This window comes from Gymnogyps californianus, chromosome 2 (assembly GCF_018139145.2).
Source record: "Gymnogyps californianus isolate 813 chromosome 2, ASM1813914v2, whole genome shotgun sequence".
Lineage (NCBI taxonomy): Eukaryota > Metazoa > Chordata > Aves > Accipitriformes > Cathartidae > Gymnogyps > Gymnogyps californianus.
Window position 1 is genome coordinate 154617181 of NC_059472.1, and position 24998 is coordinate 154642178.

At 39.1% G+C, this 24998-nt stretch overlaps 1 long non-coding RNA gene across 1 annotated transcript; it reads left to right on the forward strand.

Moving 5' to 3' along the window:
* The first annotated feature begins 6017 nt into the window (after positions 1 to 6017).
* On the forward strand, positions 6018 to 8153 carry LOC127013479 (uncharacterized). Its single transcript, XR_007766078.1, has 3 exons — positions 6018 to 6088; positions 6831 to 6928; positions 7823 to 8153. It is a non-coding gene; the product is annotated as an uncharacterized LOC127013479 (long non-coding RNA).
* Positions 8154 to 24998: the final 16845 nt, after the last annotated feature.

The following is a 24998-nucleotide window of genomic DNA, read 5'->3' on the forward strand; positions in this document are numbered from 1 at the left end:
GCCGTGGTTAGTCTGCGACTGTTCTTTGCTTATTCTATTTATATTGTTTACTTTATTACTTCCTGCTTAAAACATGTAATAAATTTTCTCCCATATAGTTTTGTTGGGGGTTTTTTTGATAGATTGTTCTTCCTATGGTAAAGTGTGACTGGCCAAAGCTTCCCCAAGTAACTGCTTTCTGTGGAGTTCAATCTTTTGCATTTATTACTCATTATCGGTACAAAAGTTAACTTCTGTAATTTTGCTGCCTTTCCACAGTTCCCTACTGACAGCAGTGAGACCCAGACTCACAAAGGAAATTAGTCACTGCCACGCTGACTGCCTAAGCAAGCACTGAGGGAAGTATGCTTGCACTGATGATGAGGTCCCTCAGTGACTAAGTGGGACATCTGTGAATCACTGTTATGGAGCAAAACTCCACCTAAGGTGAAACATCAGTGCCTGCCTTCTGCTGTGGCTGTTAAACACTGGGGACAAAATTCTAGTCTCACTTTTAACTGTGTGAATCCAAAGTAAGTCCGTTGACTTCAGTCTGGATTTATACTATTGTGGTCTCATCCATCTCCCATTTGGAAAGTTTCCACTGACTTTAACTAGAGTTGGACGAGACCTAGAGTCATTTCTATTGCAATAATCTGGTTACCTTATGTCAGGCTTCCTTCTCAAGTGCATGAACTTCATTACTGAACATTCATTGATTGAAATGAAATTAAACATCAAGCTGATTATTTATGCAGACTTACTCCCTACACCAGCATGAAGTTAACAGTTTCTTTATGTAAAAACATTAATTTTCAGTTATTTCCAGGTTCAGTTTCTAGTAATTTAGATTAAGCATCTAAGCCTTGAAATCAAGCTGAGCCCCTCAAAGTTGAAGTCCCCATCAAAAATATTCAGGGCATCTATGTTAACGTCTTAGCTGAAAATCACAATTCATAAGCATTTCCAATGATAAAATACTAACTTGGAGTGATATTAGACTTTTTTCTATTACCAGATGGGACATATGAGCACTGGACTGGATAAAGCCTTACAGGTCACTGAGTCCACTTCCCTGGAATGGGGAGAAATAACTTCAGTAAATGTCTACTTTAGAAGGATCCTCTTCTACACGACACAGCACTGTCATAGACTTCAAAATATTCACCAGCAGCCTATAGGAAACATTAGCCCTGAAATAAAAGACTAAAATCCACAACTATAATTTGCCACAGAAGGAGACGAGGCAGGATTAAGAGCCTTACCAGTAAATGTTTTATTAAAGAAACCTTCCAGGTGCTGCTAAGAGGGAAGTCATATCCCTGCTACAAAGGAGGCCAAAAGAGAAAAGCAGTAGTCTCCACCTATCTGACCTCAGGGAGACATTCTTTCTTTCCACCCAAAGTGGTGATTGCTTTAATCCCAAGATCTGAGGGGATCTAATGTCAATAAGAGCACCGGGACATGAACCTACAGCCTATTTCCAGCTGTGGCTAGTCTCCAATGTCTCAGAAGAAGACAAAAAGAAAAGTAAAAAATCCCGGAAGCTAAATTATTCAGCCTGTGGGGAAGGAAGAGAATTAAAACCTGAGAGGCCAAAGTTACTTATAGTACATCTGAGGAAGCTAGCAGGAACCCGTATCAGAGTATTCCAGAGTGGAGAAGGCACAATGCCATCCTTTTTCCTAATTATGTGAGGACCTGTATCTTCACTGATTTGAAGCATTCTCTCCATTGTCTACCTCAGCCATTTCCAAAGCAAGATGGAAAAAACTTTCCCCATCTGAATGTGGATTCCTGTGTCTGGAAGATTTTTGTCACTCTGTGGAGCTAAGACTGGTCATTCAAATAGATGGGCTGAGGGAGATCTTCAGGCCTAATCCCAAATGTCAGGGTAGACACACCCCGTAACACTTTCTCTCCACTATCACAGTATCTCAGCAACTTACAATGTCTGAAATATTTGTCCCTGTAACACTCCCAGGAGTGCTGTACACCTCAGAGAGGAATTGATAAACAGAGGATGAAGGGAGATTTGCTATTTAGAAGTTTTGGCAATGTCTTTGTATGTTTATTGAAAGGAAATTGGTGCTTTTAAGAGATGATTCAGAGCACTTGATTGAAGTATCAGTTGTATAATCCGGCATTCATAATTGCTGTTTGGAGGTGCCTGCTTCTCTCATTTATTCAGAGAGAGATGAGGCTCTCAACTTAAGACACTTCTCTGGCCTTTGGGGGCAGGTCAGTTCTTTCTGTAATACCCCCCCTAACTGTTACACAGCAGGCTAACCACAATATCAATCCCACTTTTTAAAAAAATGTCAACAAATATATGTATTTTAAATTTCACAGAATCCCATTGCTGGCATGCTCTGTCTTTACAAAATGGCAGAAATAAGAGGCAGGGAGCATGAGTGCATCAAACCAGGATTGCTATGCCGTGTGAAACCTCACCTCCTTTTTGCCGGGGAGAATGTTTGTGAGACCATGCTGCAGAACTGAGACATCAGCCTGGATCTGAGAGGCAAGCTGCGTACTCTCTGGTGGCATGTCCACTGGGATAGAAATGCTACAGTCAGAACTATCACTTACTTCTGAAGAGGGTTATTGTCTCTTGGCAGGCTCCGATGTCCTACAAAATTAAAATTTACAAAAGGCCTGTTATATTCAGTGCATTATTAACTCTGATTATGTTTCTGTCCTCCTTTTATTCCAGTAGTTCCTAAGAGAGAAACTCTTGCTTGGAGAACTCTTGCAACTCAATCGCTTAGAGAAAGTATTACACTACCCAAGTAAGGGAGGTGCAAGTCCAATGTCAGTAGATAGATACAGCAGACATCACTCTGGAACAGATCAAGGACTGGGCAGCTTTTTTACACTACAGGATAAAATCCTCCTTTAATATTAGGAGCTTGTTTGGTTTTTTCTCATTTATACTTTTACACTAACAGTGAAATCAGCAGGGTTGCTCTAGATTTATGCCAGTTTGGAAAACTGATCTTGTCTGCTTTTACTAGGCACACTACCTACAATTTACTTAAGCATCAAGTATAGAATCCCTGCTATTAAAAGATGATAATGCTGGCTAGAAAGTCTAATTTAAGAATTTATAACAAAACTGAAATAATTTATTTTTGATTTGTTCTAAAGATTGTTGTTGTACTAATAAAAAAGTGTTGGTTTAAGTAAAGCCCACTGTTAAAGTTTGAGATAGAATATCCTCTCCAAACAATAAGGAGCTATTATTATTCAACGCCATCCTTACCTGGTCTTAATAACACCTTGTGGCAAAATTAATTTACTTTTAAAATTCCAGTTGCCATAACAACTTGCTGCAGTTGTTCATGTGACTTAATGAGATTCCAAAAGAACTATTTCATGAAGAAAAAAGTCGGATGAATGGAGATCAACTAAGAGAGGGGTTTTTTTTCCAATTACTGTATTTAAACATTAATAGCTAGTTGATGAAAATGCTTCCTGTAAAAGCAAAAATACTCTTATACTCAGAGCTACTGTACTCCTTCTATTATATAATCCTTGGAGTCTTCACACTTTGCAGCAAATAGTGATCAGTTTGAGAGAGCTGCATACTGTGCATCAGCTTGATAAGCAGTTGTATGCAGCTTTGTACGCATTACCCTGCCCCTAAAAGGATGAATGTCCACAGTGATCTGTTCCTTAGCACCACAAATACTGTTATGTTGAGAACTGCTGTCAAGGAGGAACCACACAGTAATGTAATGCCAAAACTGTTTCATGGTCATAACCATCATCCACTCACCTCCTATTTATTAATTATATATTTGCAGATAGACAGATAAATAGATAGACCAGACCAGGGCGGCAGCCCAGAATGGGTGCATAGGGGAAAGCAGATGTGGCCTCACCTGCTGCCTTGCCCAGCCCACCCGCCTGGAGAAGTGTTGCCAGCAACACAGTCCCTCTGCTTGCCTGAATGCGAGGAGCTGACGCTGAGCTTCCTCTTTGCCCATGAGAGGACTGCTCGAGTGACCTCCATTCTGTGCTGGACTTCACAAGTCTGATCCGAAGACCCCAAATCCCTCTAGATGGAAACATGCTCTCTTTCATTATATCTGCAGTGGAACCAAAATTCTTCACGCACCTCAAAAATTATTAATAAAAGTAAAAATAGCCGCAGTACTAGTCCTCCATGCACATACGTATAAACACGAGTCACAATAAAGAACCCATCATACATCGATGATAAGCATAGAAGTATCAGGATAGATGAAGTATATGTCATACAGAATCTCGTATCTCCTGTGACAGTTTTAGGAAAATCTCCCACTACAGTCCTTTTTCTTAACAATGAAGCATGAGCTTTCTTGTTAGGCTGCCTACCAGTGTGGTCAGTTGCTAGCCCCTGCCTGTGACTTAGCTATCTATCCTCTCTAGGCTAGACCAAGAGACTACTCAAGTTATGCCTAAGTTTTATATGACAGAGGTCATTAACAGTTAGAATTATTCTGAACTTTTGCCACCATGTCGAAGAGCTGGATCAGAAGTGAATGGAAAGCTATAGCATTTTGGCATCAGTCTGATTTGCATGGGAAGAAAACAGTATTACAAATCTCATTCTTACTACTGTTACTGCTTCATGTTAACTAAAGCTGACAGAGAAAGTTGGAGGAAATAATTGATAATGACAAATTAGGCTTCTTTTTTATGTTTGTGAATTATCTCTGAACACTCTAAAATTAGTTTTAATATATTTATTCTTTGAAAATAATTTGCAAATAATTCATAGGCTACTGAAGGTTTGAAGAACAGTTATGGTTATTTCATATTCAGAACCTCAAGTGTGCGGTTGGCATTGGTTGAATTGATAAGTCATGTGATACTGTTTTAATATGAATAAATGAAAATAGTTTGGGATGCAAATATTTATATTTATTAGAGCCAAATTTGCTGATTATTCATATTCTCTGTAATTCATTTAAAAGCCACACTTCTTGCAAACCTGACTGCTAAGAAATATGACTGGGAATATACTGGTATTTCATGCAAAGCAATTCTAGAGTAAATTAATTTAATATTCAGCTGAATTGTCTTAGGCAAATAATTTCAACATTGACCTAGGCATAAATACATTTACCATCAAAACTGGAGTAATTTCTGAACACTTTCTCAAATAATAATATAAAAAAAAGCATTATAGCGATGATAAACAGATCAAGGAAGAAATTCACATCAGGCACATGAGTTGTTTTGTTTATGGCTGTACAAATACTTTATAGTTATTGTATCTCTTTTTCTTACCACACTATTCTACTAACTAAAAGCTAATTTAATCAGTCCAATGATATTATCCAAATGTCATTCATCCAGTTTTGATTTATGTTGCTTTTTAATTTCAAATAGCTTTCTCAGTAATCTGGTTTTCTGGGAATTTATCAGGCTTTTATCTCTGGCCTATAACCTATCCAAATTATTACTCTAATGTTGTTCGTATTGGCACATACCACATTCTGACTTTGCATTTTATCTTTTATGTTCTTCTAACTTTTTTTAATCTTCTGCTTGTCTCATGTGCTTTTCTGCTGTAACAGCTGGGAATTTAGGTAATTCTTGATGCTTTGAAATTTGGCACTGACAGTGTGCCAACCAGGACAAAGATTTTTCAGCTGTCTTTGTTGTTGTTTCTTTTTTTTTTCCCCCAGTAAAGATGTTTTCATTTTATGTCTTTATGTACTGGTTAGTACAATGTGTGTACTATCACTGCCTAATATTTCATGAATATGTAACAGAAATCATCACAATAAGCATTAGTAAACAAGATGAGCAGTAAGTACTCAGTTACTCTGTGTTTGCTTTAGGCCATATTCTGATATTTTTACCCTTGTTGAGTAAGTAGTCAATGAAAAATAGTGTGGTCTCAATAATGTGGGAAGCAGCATGCAGGTGTGAAGAATCTGTTGCCAGGCATAAGCCCCAGCTGAAAGACTTAAATAACAACTGATAGCAAATTGAGGAGCTTGAAGGCCAGTGAGGGGAAGCAGATATTGCAGGTGGTCTTGCCTAAGCAAAAGTGGAGAGAGTGGTGTCTGTTGTCCTTTGAATTTGTTCTTGCTCACTCTTGATGTGAATGGTAGGATTTTTTTTGTTTGTTTATTTTTTTAAGACTGCCTGAAGCTTTTGGTTGGTTTTGGGAAAATTCAGCTAATTTGAAGGATTGTTAGTTAAAGTAGTTGTGGTAGTCTGGGGCTGGACATCAGTCTAAAGTTGTGTTACAGGGAGTAGCAAATATTTGTGTTTGTGGGGATTTTTGGTTGGTTTTTGTTGTGTTTTTTTTCCTTCCCCTTTCAGCAACATTTGGGCAAGGTATTTTTCATGCCTGGTGCTCCTGCTGGGTAATGTTGCTGTGTTTCTTTATGCAGCTGCTGTACTGTATATAGGGTTGGCTGCACAGTGTAGTAGGTGCAAGAATTCCTGTAGGTAGATTTGGATCCTGTGGACTTTTATTGTTTTAATGCAAGCTGGGGGCTATATCATATAATGATGTTGAAAGATTTGTTTTATGGCAGTACAAAAGAGAAAGCTCAACTTCTGACAGGCTTTGAGAGAACTTTCTACTTGTCCTGAGTGTTTTGGAGAAGCTTAAGAGAAGTACTTCAAATAAATATTAGAGCTACAAGCAAGTATTTTATAATAATGTATGGAGTACATTATTTAAAACAAACTTAAATATAGCTAGGCTTTTTTCATCAATTGTATTTAGTGTATAGAAAAATCAATACTGTTTTCAGGGCCCACTTATTTATTGTCTCTCAGCTCAGTGGTTGAAATGGTCTGTGTTAAATTATTTGTCTGTCCTTGTTCATCCTGCTTAGCAGCATGGTGCTCCAAGCATGACTACCTGATCAGGCTGCGAGGCAAAACAACTAAGTCATCTTTGGCTTGTTCTGGAGTTGGGAGAGTTCAAGCTACTGTGAGTAAATACGTGCCGTGGCCCGGATACACTATTGCAGCAAGCTCAAACAGGCAGGTCTGCTGAAGGTCTTCTGCTTTGCAGGCTTTCTGTCCTCCAACCACATCTGGTTGGGCTGTATTAGCTCACTTTCATAGAGAGAACTCACTCTACATCACTGGTTTGCAAAACTTTTTGGTTTTGTTTTGTACCCAAGATGTGCTTGTAATGTGTGGAACGCTGCCAAGGTTTTGAGGGTTCAAAAAGTGGTTACACAGATATTGATACAAGAGGTTATAGTGTTTGGCTTCTGCTAGGGAGTAAACAGATGCTTCCTAGAAAAGTTTCTTATTTTTTAAAAATAAATACACTCATAACTTCCTATATCCCTCAGTTAAACTACTTTATCTGGCTCCTCCTCCTAGCTCTCAGGAGGGGAACATCCCAGAGGGTCGTAATGCATCTCCCCTGGGATGCTCTGGCCCTTGCCACGATGGGGCACACCTCTGCCTGCTTTCTGCTTCCCTGGGCTGCAAGTGGGTCAGACAAAACTGTCTGGTTCCTTATATGTTTGTGAGTGACTGGGCAGAGCTGGGTCATGCTGGGAAAGGGGACAGGAGGGTTGGTACCGTGGTGGAAATACGGCAGTGCTCAGAGGTTAGTGGGAGACAATAAGGAAGAGAGGAAGAAAACAGTTGGACTCCTTGGAAGTGAGCTGCAGGGCTGGGGACCAGGGCACCAGATCCTGCATGGCTCTGTCATTTCTGCAAGTATTGTTTAACAGCGGGAAGGAAGCCTTCATCTTTTGCTGAACTGGTTACAGCTGTCAGTTGTGCAGCCCCGGTCACTGACTATGAGCCACAGTACATGTACTGTTTGGGGTGCACATCCTCAACTGTGGTCTTGGTATTGCAGGTGCTACTTATGGAAATTACGGGGACCGATGGTTCAGCTTCCTTGGGGTTTTGGCTACTTTAATAGAAATACTCTGTTGCTACATTAATCGTAAATACAGAAGAAACAGTGATGAAGAGTGTCACTAAGCTGACCCAGAAGAAGTTTCCTTAGAGAAGAACATCTAACTTCCCTTAATTTTCTTCTCCTTGATGGGAGGGAGTGCAAATTATACAATCATATACTGCTATATAGAACTGGCAGTATGCCTGTTTCCACAATCTTGTGGGCTAACTGATGACCCTAAAGCAGAATGTAAGAAACACAATTATAAACAATAAAAAAAGCTTTAACAATAGCTGCGTGTTCTTAGGTAGTAGACAGATGTGGGCCACCAGCCTTTCTTTTTCTTCCTAGAGATCTTGATGGGACTGGGGGAAGGGGTGGGGTTGCTGGGATTTGTTAAGAAAAATTTTCAACACAGATTAACAGCACAAGTTGGCAAGTGTGAAGCTCATCATCTTGATTTCCCAGTCTGACAATCTCTGATGTCATGCCAGTGGAAACAGATTTCTGTAACGTCAATTATGTGTAATGTTCAAACTGAGGCTTTTGAATATTTATGATACTTGGCTGGCTAAAAAAGATTTTATTGCATTTAAAGATAGACCTTCAGATATGAAAATCTGAGATATCCTTAAAAAAAGATTGTACAAGGAACTTAAGCTCTGAATTACACCACATCCTGCATGATAACTTTCTCTTGACTGAAAGTCAGGACTGATGCCTGAACCTCTAGAAATAACATGGAAACAACAGCTTTAGTTGTGAATGAGCACTTTTCTTATTCCGTTTAACAATTGTGATCAAAATCAGACTTCTGATTTTTTTGGACTTTGCTTCAATCGAAGTGAAAAATGAACTCTAGCAAAAAGAATTAAATCCAGAATAAATGCTGTAGCATGCTGACTGATATATGGAGCAGTCCATGTTAGTGTTGGCCTTTGAACTACTGAAAAACTGTTCAGCTATATGATCTGTAACTGAGGCCTCTATCTTATTGCCTGTCTGCCCTGGTTTCAGCCGGGACAGAGTTAACTCTCTTCTTAGCATCTGGTACAATGCTGTGTTTTGGATTTAGTCTGAGAATAATGTTGATAACACTCTGATGTTTTAGTTGTTGCTAAGTGGCGCTTATCCTAAGTTAAGGACTTTTCAGTTTCCCATGCTCTGCCAGCAAGCAGGTGTGCAAGAAGCTGGGAGGGAGCAGAGCCGGGGCAGCTGACCTGAACTAGCCAAAGGGATATTCCGTACCATGGAACGTCATGCCCAGTATATCAGCTGGGAGGAGTTGGGCAGGAGGGGTGGATCACTGCTTGGGCACCGGTCAGCGTTTGGTGAGCAATTGCATTGTGCATCACTGTTTTTTTTCCTTGGGTTTTATTTCTGTCTTTGTTATGTTCCTTTTCATTACTATTATTATTATTATATTTTTATTATTATTGTTTTACTTTAGTTATTAAACTGCTCTCATCTCAACCCATCCAATCCTCCTCCCCATCCCACTGGGAGGGGTGAGAGGCTGTGTGGTGCTTTAGTTGCTGGCTGGGGTTAAACCACGACACTGTTAAATTGTGTTGGGCCAATGGTCAGTGTCTGCCTAGTTTGAGACTTTTGAATCAGGCTACATATGCAGCTTGTTTCCACACAGGTTGCAGTTCAAACATAGTTTGAAAAGTTCAGTTCTTGGTAAGAAAATTAATTCTTGGTGTTATGTATAGACAGGTTTTTTAAATATTTCTCCTGCTGATCCTTCTTTCCATGCCTTTGACCTTTTTGCCAGCGGTTCTGTTGGGCTCACGACTCTGCTCTGTGGCTCAGTTCCCACAACATAAATTTTTAAGGCCCATGGCAACACTGTGGCTTCATATTGCGATCCCTTATTTTGGGAACCAGAAGGTTAAAATGTTTAGGCTAGTCTGTTATAATCTTGCTGACTTGATCCAGTTAAGGATCTAGCCTTTAGTTCATGTAATCAGTGTCATCTGGATACTTATCTCCATGGATTCCTCTGTTGCCTTCAGGTCTCTGCTTGGCAAGACAGTTCTCTTCCTAACTTAAGCCACCTACAAAGTAAAGGCTTCATCAATAAGGTGTTAAGAGTGGTTAGTTTTCCCTGAGGTTCAGTGCATTCGTATGCTACTTGTCTTGAAATGAAGTTATTTGGCTTTGTTAACCACAAGTTTTTCTGCTTGGCAATCAGCTTTCCATTGAGGTGCTGACATCACTGAGCAGTTTTACTTCTGACTTCTCCATCCCCTGCCCTTTCTGTGTCACTTCACACCTCCTCTGTTTCTGCTTAGCACCTGAGCTCTGCAGGGAGATTCATACAGTTACTTTCTTCAAGAGAAGGATCTTTGGGTGCATGTGTTTATAAGACAGTGTCAGTGCAAACACAGGCAAAGGGTCTCCCCAAAGCCTTGGCCTCCACGTCCAGAGGAGCACTGGCAGAAACAGAGACGAACTCCTGGTGGGGCGTGTGTTTGTGCTCTCAGGAGTAACTGGATTGCATACTTTGGAGAGATGCTACTGGTGCCAAATACAGCATCCACAGAGCTAATGGAAAAAACCTCACTAATATCTCTTCCTAGACCTGGATGGTCATCTGAGGAGGTTTTTCTCTGCAGTCAAGAACTGTATGAGCTAACAAACTTCAATGTTGTGGAAGGACTCTGTTCACAGCTGTATTGGACTTGCTCTTAAGAAACCTGGTTATACTGTACAGCTATATTGGAGAGACACATCTCAGTCTCACTGGTCTGTCTTTTATTTTTTCCTATGACTTTGTTTCTATCCTTGTTGTGATTTAACCCCAGCCAGCAACCAAGCATTATGTAGCCGCTTCCCCCTCCCTCTTCCCAGTGGGATGGGGAGGAGGGGAAAAAAAAGGTAAAACTCATGGGTTGAGACAAGAACAGTTTAATAACTAAAATAAAATATACTACTAACTAAGAATAGAAATAGGATAGTAATGAAAAGGAATATAATGAAAAAAAAGAGAAATAAAACCCAAGAAAAGGCAAGTGCACACCTGCTTGCTGGCAGAGCATGGGAACTGGAGAAGTCCTTAACTTAGAATAAGCGCCACTTAGCAACAACTAAAACATCAGAGTGTTATCAACGTTATTCTCACACTAAATCCAAAACACAGCATTGTACCAGCTACTAGGAAGAAAATTAACTCTATCCCAGCTGAAACCAGGACAACCCTCTGCCCACAATTTTTCAGCAATATAGGAGTTAAACATCACATGTTGTACAATAGACATGTATGGTAGGGTATAGGAGGTAAAGAAAAGGGGAAAAAAAAATCAATAGAACAGATACAGTAATGTACTCCAGGTTTATTAAGGTTGAGTTCTCTTGAGGTAAATGGCTCAAATCGGATTATAAAGATGTTTCAGAGTGCATAGACATAGCATTATAGAAAAGGAAATGTAAGCTAGTCCAGCTCCTTCTTTCAGCATACGCATTTAAAGACAAATAGGCTCTTTCAGGGACTCCCTGAATACTTACTCTTTTCACACAACTCCTTCTGTAGCAGCTACGGAAACATCTTCCTGGCCGAGAGAAATGCTGCACATCTTCCTGGTTTGCCAATTGCCTTTATGAACAGCTCCTCCCTTGTCACCTGGAGAATTGCCTCGGGCGAAGTAACAATCACCATTGTAAGAACAGCCTGAAGAGCTGTGCATGCAGTGATGAAAAGATACCTCCTTCCCCTACCTGTTTGTGCTTTGAAACCAGCCCAGTGAGCTAAATTGCAACCATTGCTGTCTCCTCACTTGCCTGTTCATTATCTGCCTGTTAACTTTTGTGCTTTTTTCCTTTGAACTAATTTTGCATATCAAACTTTTTATTGAAACCCAGCAGGATTAGATCTATTCTGCTATTTCCACACCGCCCCCATGAAATCAGTTGTTTTATCTCAGCTTTGTGGCTAGGAATGGTAGCATCCTGCTTTGCTTTCCTTTTGCAGTTGCAAAGTCTTGTTGCTTCCTTCAGCTCTGATACATCTGGCTGAAGAACCAGCTGACTCAGTTTGCTAAACTCTCAGAAAGCTTAACTTTTTTTCTTCACCCTCTAGAAAAGGAGTTATGTGCCAGTTAAGCGAGCTGAACTGCTTTACTAATTGATCGGAGGAGTTTCAGTGCCAGTGCTAGGCAGAGTGAGGCATTGCTCAGCCAGAGTGGTGAAAAGTGCTCCTTGTGCTGGCAGCTATTAGAAAGCGATCAGGTTAGTTCTTGGTAAACCCATATTGTGGTTTACTCTGCTTCTAGTTTGCCTTGGTCTGTAATCTGCTTTTCAAAATGTTTTTCTATTCTAGTTTTTTTCTGTGTTTCAGAGTTGTCTAATTCATTTCTCCCTGTGTTTTTTTAGATATCTGTATCCCATTTACTGTTCTCCAGGTACATGTTTACTATTTGATGCACTAGATGTGTTGAAGTAATACAGTACTTGACCACGAGCATGTAATATTCCTCTTCTAGAATACAGGATGGAAATTATCCCTCTTTCAGCTGGAGTACATTGACCTCTGAATTTTGCTTTCACCTTAAACGTCATAATTCTGACTTTAGTTGGATAACCTGCCCTTGCCTGTATTCTTCACAGCATTGCTCTAGTCACAAACACAAAAATCATGGGAATTGTCAGGAGACACTGAAAAATGAAGCTGAACTGCAGCATAATGTACCAGGGAGTATTGCTTTTAAAATGGTACCTTTTTAATCTGAACAAGAACAAAGTTCTCTGCAAAAAGCTGCTAAGGAAGGGTGGTGATGATAACCAAGGCGGCAAATGCAGCTTAGTTGAAATGCTTGTCCTTTGAACAGACTGGATGGATTTAGCATGTTTGCATAGTCACAGCACAGGTTCACAGCAACCAGGCCCCTGAAGAAATTCTCTGGTAATGGGGAAAGTCATTAATGCAGTGGCATTACCCCTTCATTTGAGGAGTACTATGAGATTCCATCCAATTTCCAAAAGGTCCTGCAGAACTGCTGGAAATACTTCACCAACTGGGATGAAATGGAAGTCAATACCAGCAATATTTAGACAAATATTCCTATTTTTATTTTCAAAAGTTTTAATTTTTTGAATATGCCTCATGGCTAAAGGAAAATGGAAACAGAAAGCTATTCATATTAACAAGAATACACTGTAGCTGTAAGTCAACATTTAAACTTTATCTCAAATGCAAAATACATAAAATCAGGCTGAGTTTGGTGTATTCAGAGATACGTTGGCCTCTTCTACTAGGCTCTGTGTGTGTGGACGTCATTTGAGGTAAATAATGAAATCAGGGTTTTTTTTGAGAAAAGTAAAAATGAAAAAAGTTCTTGGTGAGAAATCAAAGACACAAGAGACTAGCAAGATTTATACTTTCATATCCTTCAGCTGGGATTTGCCTTCACAAGTAAAAGCTAGGACCTTCTTTTAGCATGAAGAAAGCTAACAAAGTCCAAAGCACTCAATTTTGCAATGAAGTGAAGTTTTAGAAAATCCTTTTATTTTTCTAGACAAAGCCTGGGAGAATCTTATCATGAAATCTCAGTGAATCTGTGCTGACTTTACATTTTGGGGAGCAAAGGGTTTTTTTTTTCTTCTTGCCTTGCATAGAAAAAAAGGGCAAACTAAAACTTAAACGTTCAAATTAAGCTCTCTTTTTCAATATGAAGTGATTGCGTTTAAGATTCTCTCATCACTATGACAAAAGGTAAGGTCACACCTCTATTCTCTTTTTCCCTGCTCTGAACCCCTCCTATACATACAAGTTTTTTCAAAGCTAAGCAGTGATTTCACCTTAACACTTCCTTGTTCTAACCAAGATGTGCCAGTTTGGAAGAGCTCTGGTAATGTGAATCTTTGGAATGTGCCTTTATGTCAATTCTCCAGACCCTAAGTATTAATGAATTTTAAACTCTTCTTGTTGTACTTATCAAACATGTATTTAATTTATTTACTTTCCAATGATAGTCTTCCTATGAAAGGAAGTATGGAATCTATTGAGTATTTTGGTGTATCGTTTGTTTTTTACTTATCCATAGTCTAAATCATAGAATTAAATTACTTGAAGTGTTTCTTTAAAAGAAAAGCATTTTTGCAACAGCACAGAAACTTGTGAGAAATAGCTTTTTTAATCTATTCTTTGTTCAATATCAAACTAATTTTTTTTAATTTCTGGAAAACAAATTAAGAAGAAAGAAGGACTCTTTGAAAGATATATTTAAAAAGGAAGAGTGAGGGTTTATTTTTTAAAAGCTTTAAAATAAAATTTTAAAAAATCCCACTTATTTTTCTCTGAAACAAAATTACTTTCTAACTAGCTTTAGTAATATGATGCTTTACAGCAGCAGGTACTAACCTGCTCCCAGTCAGACATTGCTTTGGTTAGACTAGTGATACCCAATGCTAGGCTAAAAAAATATATAGGACTCATGAGCCTTTTATAAGCAAAGTTGGAGAACCACAGTAAATTTTTCTGTTCCCAGGAAGAGTGACATTTTCCCTCTATTTTCTCCACAATAAGTCTTAGAAAGGTTATCCCTCAAGGAGCTATAATATATTCTCTCTTGCCTTGTGTGGCATGAGAAGTTTTCCTTAGCCATGGAAAACATAAAAATTATTCCCTTTTTGCCCATAGCTCTCTGTCAGCTGTTCTTTCTTCTTGGCTCATTTCTAGGTATTGGCCTCAATGAAGTCATTTAGACCAGAAACCTTAAGTTTTGCACAGTACTTAAACCAAAGTTTGAGTTAATCCTAATTTACCTTTTTAAGTGCATGGAAAGATGTTATTCCATACAGGGCCACATAACCCAGTACATACTAATGCTCACTTTTAATACAGCTTCTATCCTCTCATTTAAGCACTGATAAACTACACCCTATGATGTAACAATTTTTTTTGTTTCCTCCCACTATGTATTGAGAATTGAGGCACAGAAGTTGTGTGCTGTACTAAGCAAATTTGGAGGACAATTGAGGAGAAATTGCTTAATTAAGTGTATATATACTATTCAAAGCACAGGTCAAAGAAACATGAATTTTTTGTTCTAATTCTTCCTTGGTATCTCATTTACCAAATGATTTCAAGGCAAGCTTCCTCTTCTCCATCATCTATTTTTTCCATGCTTTACATATGTCAGTGCTATAGTGATGCAGCTATAGATTACTACTGCTGACTGTATGAGTGGAAGGAAAAAACAACAAATGGCAGCCATTAACTGAATGCAACAGCAGTTTTCCGAGACCCCACCAGTCACTGGTAGTTGCTCTGTGAAATATCTTCAAAACTTTCATTTCCAGGATTGCTTTGGTTGTCGAAACTTTCTTCCTGATTGAGATACTTGATTAAATTACCACATTTCTAATTTCTTAATTCAAGAACAGACTTCCCTTTGCCTTTGTGTTGCCAAGCAAGGTACAGCTTGTCCAGAGGAGGAAGGAATGAGCCATGCATATTGCACCATATTACTGCCATAGTGTGAGAAGGCAATAAATGTTTTGTTTCTCCATTGTAGAAAAAATGATGTCAAAAGGAATGATTGCATGCCTTATGTTATGTGAGATCCAGGACTTTATTCTGCTTCCCACCCATCCCTAAAGGAAAAGAAATTAATGAATGGCAGGACATGGAGGGTCTTCAAAAGATGCCATATGGAAAATTCTTGATGCTGAAACCCTTTTCTAGGCTCATCCATGGGTCATCTCGATCCTTAGGAACCACTATGAGTTATTGGGACTGGGAGTCCTTTGCTGTGATTGCAGGAGAACTTGAATATGCAGCAGAGGATCATCAATGTCTGTGAGACCAGCAATACCACCTCTGTTCTTCCCTTGCTACTTTGGTTGGTTAGCTGTTTGGAGAGGCAACGAGCTCAAATCGGGATTACAGACAGAAACATTCGGACAGTAAAAGCAAAGGTAAACTAACACACACTGAGAAAAAGGAACATTAGTTCTTACTTACAGAAAGTGGGAAACAGAAAAAATGGCTTTGTTCATCATAGTGTAAAAAATTATGCAGTCAAGATGAGAGCTTTCCTAGTTTGGGGCACAGAAAAAGGAGAGGAGTAAGAGAGTGGGCAAATCTAGGTGAAAACAGAATCAAGGGAAATCTTACTGTCTCCTGATGGGCCCCAGGAGACCAGGTGTGTGGTATGCCATAGGAAGCACAGGTCAGCCAAGGTCAGGCTGCAGGAGAGACCATGGGCATTGGGCATCCAAACAGCAGCTTCCATAGAGCATCTTGTCACCAGAAATTGGCAGAGTCCAAAGTTGAACATATAACACATGTTGGTTCAATTCAACAAACCAAGATGTTTGTTTCATCTGAACTGAGACTATTTTCCCACCCTTGGAGTATCAATACATTTTGACAGAAACTGTATTTTCCCTTAAATCATTTTGAAAGAAAACTCCCTGCCAAGTCAAATACTTTATATATTTGAGCAGGAAATTACTTTCTTTAAAACATTTTTAAACTTTTTTTTAATAGTCCTTCATTAGAATGTGTCCCTGGCAGCATGTGGTATGTTATTATATGACTTAGATCACAACTGTAAACAAATGACAACTCTGCTTGTCAAGAGATAAACACATAGAGGGTAATATTAATCTGAGGTAGTCACCGTAGAGGTCTAGTGAATATAATCAATGTTATCAGTACTATTGGGAAGATAGCTAAAATAGATTGAATGCTCATATCCTATTCCTCTCCTTCATGTGAAAAGGTTTGCAGTTGATTTACTCCACTTAGTGGTGGAAGAATGTGATATTTAATCTGATGAAATATCTTTTTTCTTTTTAATTAAGATTGCTTTATCCTCCCAAAAGTTCAAAGTCTCCACAAGTCAAAATCTGAGATACCAAAGCTCTTCTCACCCCATATTAATGTGCTGCTGTCGTGGTTTAACCCTAGTCAGAAACTAAGCACCATGCAGCTGCTCGCTCACTCCTCCCCTGCACCCCCCGTCCCCCCCACTCCGTTGGAATGGGGAGGAGAATCGAAAACAAGTAAAACTCATGGGTTGAGATAAGAATAGTTTAATAATCAAAATAAAAAATAAAGTATTATAATAATAATTGTAATGAAAAGGAAAATAACAAAAAGAGAGTGAAATATAACCCAAGAAAGACAAGTGATGCACAATGCAATTGCTCACCACTCGCTGACTGATGCTCAGCCAGTCCCTGAGCAGTGATCCGCCCCTCCCAGCCAACTCCCCGCAGTTTATATACTGGGCATGATGTCATATGGTATGGAATATCCCTTTGGCCAGTTTGGGTCAGCTTCCCTGGCTGTGTACCCTCCCAGCTTCTTGTGCCCCTCCAGCCTTCTTGCTGGCTGGGCACAAGAAGCTGAAAAATCCTTGACTTAATATAAACACTGCTTAGCAACACCTAAACACATCAGTGTGTTATCAACATTATTCTCATACTAAATTCAAAACACAACATTATACCGGCTACTAGGAAGAAAATTAACTCTACCCCAGCCGAAACCAGGATAGCCACCAGAATAAAAACACTCGTTTGGCTCTGCAGCTACCCCGTGGCTTCCTGGGTGTCAGTTGTGTACTTTGTTCCATGTGGTGCATGTTTAAAGCCTGTCCTAGCTCTCCCAGATTGAAATGTTTTCTCCATCCCAGGGAGTCAGATAACCTGTTGGCACTCACTGCTGAAAGCATTCACATGTAGTGCTACAGCGTTGGCAGCCAAGCCCTAATTTTACTAGGGATCCTCAGAGTGTGCCGTCCTGGCTACCCTGTAAATCTACATGCTGGGTCTGCTGCACAGGCTCCTCTGCATTAGGATAAAGCGCTTCCAAACAACCCCTTCATGCCTTCAATGAGTGTTGGCATAGATTCATATTGCTGTGCAATTTTTCTTTTCATAGAGTTTATATGCATCCATATGTTTAGCTTAGGATTTTACTGAAAGAAAATAGATCGACTGAAAGCATTCATAACCATAGCATCTGCTGTTCATACATCTATGCATGTATATACATACACAAAAAGAATAGTCAGTATTGTATTACTCTGGTACAGTACAGATTAACTCCTTTTTTTAAATGTCATCCACAAACAGAAATGTACCAGATTCTATTGTGAAATGATTTTAGGTTTACAGTATTCAAGTTATGCTATAGAAAAAGGAAGAAATAATTGAGACCTACTGAACATTTTGTGTCTAATTCTTCTTTCTTAAACCTTCCTTATTGCACAAGTAACCACAGAGTATTTGCTGCCACAGCTGTTTCTCATGCATGATGTAATTGTTTTATTAAGCATTATTTGTTTGCATAGCTCAGATTCTGTTATTACTGTGGATGCTCATTAAAACATGCCCTGTGCCACTCTAAGGCTGGGAACTTCAAAAGTTCATAGCATTGGTTTAACTCTGCAGCAGTGACCTAAGTGGTAAAGGCTCCCATTGGCTCCCTTTCCATATTTATAAACAGTTTATAGCACTGTGTGTAGACAAAGATAGTTACGTTAACACTAAGGACAAGCATAACCAGCTAGTACAGTTTTGCGAAAAAAAAAAAAATATTTGTAGACATGACAGAGAAATGTCACTGAGCATTTGTGATAAATTCATAACTTAAAAATCTAGCAAAATGTTAATTTTAGGTAGACTACAATGTTCCTGCAAAACTTTTTATTCTTTTTCTTGAATACTGACCAAATACGATTTGGCCACAACTATGTGCAGTTTTAAGATGGCTGGTGGTGTCTAGAATCGTGCTAATTAAAATACGCCACTTTCAAATGACATTCAATTGCTCATTGTAGAGAAATCCCGATACCATGCTACCACACTGCCAGGGTTTGACAGGCACAGTATTTATAGGCTGTGAAGAAGAAAATGGGCCCAGGACACAGCAAATAATGCTATCTGTGGCCCTGTCTTAATGCTTCTGAACTACAAAATAGTCACATGTGCTTGCTTGAAATGCATTAGCATGGTTAGCATGCTTGTTAGTCAGCATTAAGAAGGCTGTCATGTGAATCTAATTTTGTTGAGATTCTATGAAAATGCCGTTTTGCCTGTCAAGAGAGAACTTTAAAAATCTGTCAGAGGAAATGGATGAGGAAACACTATAATGTATACAAAGTAAGCGTAAAAAGGCAGATCTTGACCTTTTACTCATCTGGTTTTTTTCGAAGTATAAGCAAAGGTTACCCAATGGCATTCACAAGCAGTTAACTGAAATACTTTTTCACACAACTCATGATTTTCTTGTGGAAGTCATTGTTGCAGGCAATGGCGGATTGTAAGTGGGATTGTAGAAAGCATTGCATGTTTTTACGGATAGCAAAAATATCTACATGATTAAACATATCTGAGGAAATATTTCCGTATCATTCAGACAACAAATCAAATTATACTGATCACCTCTACTGTGGATGGGTTATTCCATATCTGCTATTGATGGATGGCTTGTATCTTATTCTCTTAACCTTTCTGGTCCTTTTCCAACTATAACATACCTCCCTTTCAGTCTGACAGCAATAGTGAAATGTGGTTAAAATTTGTCAGGTTTGTTCTCCTACCCACTCCTATGAATTCCTTCTTTTTCCACTAACAAGTGAAAATGCTTCTGGGAACTGCGGGTCTGGGAGCTGCTGTGGCTGTTGTTCCCAAGCCATGAAGGAAGTCTCTCAGATGAGGTATGAGTTTATTAACAGAGAGGGGCAATGTGTTTCCCTGGCTCTGTGATGTGGTCACTTGGCTCCGCTGGCTCCAGGGTGGTCTGAAGCTGCACTGAGGGGGCTCAGCTACAAAAATGGTAAGAACCCTCCTCCAGAGCTTCTCTCACCTGCCACTCACAGAAGCAGGTATAGGATGAGCTAGGATACAAGCCTCAGAAATTTTGACAGTGCTGTGTCCTTGCTTGCTGTGTGTTTGTTAGTAAGATAGTTCTAGAAAGCCACAGCTAGAGAAATGAAAATTTGATTTTAATGACATATAAAACAAGTTCATTAAGGAGTTTTCCATCTTTTGAGATTTATATTCTGATTTCTGGTCTAATTTTCTTTAACAGACAGGTTTTCCTCCCTCTCCCTGGTGGCTTTTCATTCACAAACACAAAAAATCTTTGTGCTCATCATCTGTCAGTTGGCATAAGGTATCTTGTGTATCCAGACTCGTACTGACAAGATTCAATCTATTGTACTACCTTTATATTTCAGCAGTCCCGTTAAGGACCTTTCATGATGTGGTGCAGCATATGCTGAATGTCAAACCCTCACAAGTACATAAAACTACACGTGCAAAGAAAGATGCTTCACAATCTTAGAAAACTTCAGAAAACGTGGCAGGCATTAAGCTAATGCTGCAGTGCTGGGTGGGATGGACAAGTGAAGAAAAGCCTTGAAAAAAGACACCCTCTCACCTGTAGGCTTTTTGCTCTTTATGAGCTCACGTTTTGTGTCACTATAGGTTCTGTCAGTTGGGTCTCTAGTCCTGGAAGGGTGAGGTGAGACTGACATGCTGAACCAACTACTTTTCAGGTGCTTCTCTGCTTAATGAAATCCACAAGTCCAGTGGGATACCCGGACTCTTCACTGATGCATAGAGATAAATAGTTGTCATAAGCACCTAAAAATGGTATGGAAAGCTAACGAGAAAACACGTACACAGCCCTCTGGGAAATGCTGAGAAGTAAAACAGAGCCATGGAGTCCTGCAGGCTAATTTCTGCTGGGGCTCTGCCTCAATATAAGAAAATTCTGCTTAAAAAGTAAATAAGAACTCTCAAGGAAAAATAGCTCACTTAAACCAAGAGCCATAGCACTCCTGAAATGGAGCATGCTGATAAAGTGATGTTGCATTTCCTAGTGGGTTCAGATGAATAACCAGTCAATCAATCATGCCTGGCTGTTTTCTAAATTTGTAATGTATCTGACTGGAGTTCTTTACCCATAGAATACAATTTTCTATTTCTCTGTCTGATCTGATAACAGCTTATGTGATAGACACATATTCTGCTTGGATAAAATGAAGGGGGGACAGTTGCAGGAAGACATTTGAAACCAATTTTTAATAAAAAGTAACAAGGAAGACTATTCTGGCTAATTGTATAGTGAGAGCTTTGTCAAAGAATTAATGTCTAACAGTTAAAGGACACACTAGGAACCTTATGTTCTTGAGTGTGCACTGAGTTCCTTTACAGTCTCGGATGAATCATTCATTTCTCTTTGGCTTTACCGTCATTCAGCAAGCTAACTCTGGAAATGCAGGAATGTAAACCTTTTTTTTTGGTCCATTTGGATTTTTAAGGGGTTTGGCTGTTTTGTTGTTCTTTGAGTGGATACATACTGGTATTGCATACTCTTATTAGAAAAAAAAAATATTCGGCATTATGTTTGGAGAATGTTGTGACTGAACTATTTGTCTGGTGTACTGAAACTCTAGGGTCCTTGAACCTTTTAGATTTTCCCCTCCTTATACTGATTTTTTTAAAAAAGAAACTGAAGAAAATATTGAGGGTATCTGTCCAAAGATTTTCTTTGCTTAGGGTATGGTCTTTATTAGGTGCTCCTTGACAACTTGGTCCCTATTATGAGTTTTGTTTTTATTCAGACTTTTGGTTTCCATGATACCTCGTGGTTTACACGATACGAGTTTACATCACTCCTCAACTGTCTCTACTCCTTTGGTTTGCATACTATAACTGGTCATATGACAAGTATAGCTTGTTGGTAACTATATTATCTACAGTGTGTCTCCCCTTATGGTCTGCCTGAATTCTGGTCTCTTTCTAGACTGGAGAAGGCCTTCTGTGTTCTTTCAACGCATTTCTTGTTTCACATGTGGGGTCCAACACTTGCATTTCCTTATATTTTGTTAATTCTGTTCCTGAAAACACTTTCCAACATACGCTGATGCTACTTCTTATTTATGGAATATCTTCAGTCGTTCCCATTTAACTTCTTTTCTTCTCCATTAAACTAATGCAGAAAACCCAGTATGTTTTCTCTCGTGTCAGCAGAATGGCCAATCTAACATTTTCAAGTATCCAAAGGTTGTCTGAAGCAGCTGATTGTACCTTGGAAGGTTGAAAACAGGACATGATATCTTCCCTAATCTTCCTTTTTGTTTTATTCTCATGGAGCTCTGTCTTGCAAACCTCTCTGGACAGTCCATAATCCAGGAATACTATGTGGAAGAATATTACATGCACGAAGTTGTAAATCACACTGGCAGCTTCTGCTTGCTTTTTTGCTCTTTGCTGGAGCCTATCTCAAATAAGACCACTGAAATCAGATGAGTCATTTAGTAATTCAGGATAAGAGAAGGATCTGGCTTCAGAAAATTCAGACACCTTTGTAACAAAAAAGGTATGATATGACTCCACCCAACCAAAATAAACATGTTCCACCCAATACTTTCTTTTTTCCCTCCATATTTTTTTTTTCAGATGTGAACTATGTGCCACTATTTGGCTGCAATATCAGTCTCAGAAGCCTCGGCTTTTTATCAATCATGAAAACATGTGATATCTAGTTCTCCGAAATTGGGAGGTCATTTTTTTCCACAGCATGAAATATTCTACAGTCCTTTTATTCTGGGCTGGCTAAAATCTGTCCTTTTCTTATGGCATTCTGTTTTGTCTGTACTCCTACTCAGAGGTATTTCACTAGCTTATCTCCTTTTATTATTGTTTAAGGGGAGAGAGTGTTTCCAGTTGCCAGTTGATAAAATAAGAAGTGAATGGCAGCAACCTACAATTTTATGAAAGAATCTGGTTTTTAAATTTAAATGTAGCTGGCGTCACTTATCTTCATATAGCTTCTGCCTATGTGGAAGAAAAATCTCTCTTTTTATAACTGCTTGTCAGCTGAATAATAGAATGGGGGGAGCCAACTTGAAAGACATGGCTGATTGGTGCGATTGAAAAGGGCTTTACAATTAGAGTTCTGGCAGAACACAAAAAAGAAATTGTCTGGCCATGAAGAACGGAGCCTACTTTAGAATTCCCTTTTCTCAGCCAGATAGCATGCATCACTGTTCATGCATTCTCTTGACATTGAATAGAGGACTTCAGAACTACCACCCCAAATTATCCCTTACTGTTTGGTTCTATTTGTGATATTTGTTTGGGGGAGGAAAAAAAAATCTCTATTACTGACTGTAATGGCATGTGGCTAAATTCCATTCCATTTATGCACTTAATCTCTTAAGCTCGTTTCCCCTCCCCCCCTCAATATTGCAACACACATTTTACTTTGATTAACTCTTTTTAGATGATGGGAAAAAACAAGATTCTTCTCTTATTCTCATCTTCCCTCCCTTCCCTTCATTTTACTTCCTTTTTTTTTCCTTCCTTTTTTCCCCCCCGCAAATTGTTGTGTATGTGAATCAAAAGAGGAAGGAAGCCCTTGCAGGTGTGTTTTGGATTACAGTGGTAGAACAATAGGGCAGCCTTCAATTAACTCCATACCTATTCACAGGGAATATTTGTTCCCTTGTCTCCAGCGTTATTTCGTATTTGAAACTGTCGCCTACTACACAATGTACCTGGTGATGAGAATAGGCTTTCAATTCCATTTGAACTCTTCTATGCCACACAATTAATGCGCCAGATTTTATTTATTTATTCTTAAATAATGATTCATATGAGCGTCTCCAGGCACAAAGGAATAGCAGAATACTTACAACGGTGAGGTGTGTTTCACTGCCTTGAAGACAGTAGTGGGGGAGGGAGGAAAGATGTTGGTAATGGCATGCATTTGACTCCTTCTTGCATGTAAAATCAACATGCTAAATATTTATTTTATATTTCCATAAATCTTGCAGATTTAAAAGCACGCCTGTCAAGGTAGCTTTCATCATTTTTACACTATATGTTTTTAAATTGCTGTTATATATAACAACCACTGAAAGCTTAACAGTGACATTTCTTTCTGACTGAAATACTTGCTGTTTGTAGTTACAGAGCTGCTCATTAGGGCTATTTTTATCCTTTCTTTTAAGAAGTAGAGGAAAGTGTGAAGCTCTCAAATCCTGGCAGTAGCTGTAAAGGGGAAGGGAAGGGTCAGCCTTAGTTCTATTCTTCTCTTTTTGCCACTACCAAATCTATTTTATGCAGAAAATTCATATTCCAACACAGTGATTTTTTTTTTTTTTAAAGGAACAAAATCATGGATTACCCTGGCAAAAATCAGTGTTTTTGTTAAAGGAAATGTCACAGATCTTATGAGCAACATCTGGATTTGGGCAAGGGGAAACAAATATTTAAAGATTGGGGGGGGGGGGGGGCGGGTGATGAAAAATCAAAATTTTCCCATGAGAGAGAGAATATATTTTTTTAAACAGCTCTCCTCATGAATTCTCATGACTTGCTGCAGCCCTTTAAGAGAGTGTGAGATGGCTGGCATTGTTGGCTACGTTCCCTGATCCTAACATTTCCTATGCAGCAAGGCTGCAAGAGAGGTGTACTAGTACTTGAAGATTCAGATTATGCTATGGATCTTTTGTGGAAAGCCTTAAAGCTTTAGCATAATTTGAGGACAAGTCTGTACTTTGAATTGTGGCAAACAATAAGACAGATTCATCTTTTGCAGTTTTGAACTGGGGACAACATGATTTATCTGACAAGAGCCTCATGGAGAAAGGTATCTTATTATGGAGGCAGTTTAGCCTTGCTCCAGTGTCACGTTGAAGGCTTTCCCAATAAACATGGCTATATATGAGTTAATAAATGAGAAAAAAGTAATTTGAACTGGGAAGACAAAGGTGACACAAGTATTTGGTAGCCAACTTATTTTCACTTGTGTTGTTGCCTCAGATCCTGGTGTGGCTTAACTGAGGTAATCTGTTGGGTCATCTGTTCTTGTACAGACCTTGGTTTTATTTTTCTATCACAATAGGTGAAGTCAGTCTAAGATCAACTTCTAGGCCAGCTAAAAAGATGTAACTTTAAATATCTGGTGGCAGCGTTCTTTAATGTGTCAGCTTTATGTTGTTCAACCCAAAATAGCTCTGCACCAGACTTGCAAAAGTTTGATCCCAGGAGGTTTACTCTAAGGTCTGGATATCCAGTCCTCACTTCCCCCTCTTTCCTCTTTCAAATCTAGGTCAGCCCAAAGTGACAGAAATACAGGCAACTGGAATCACTACCC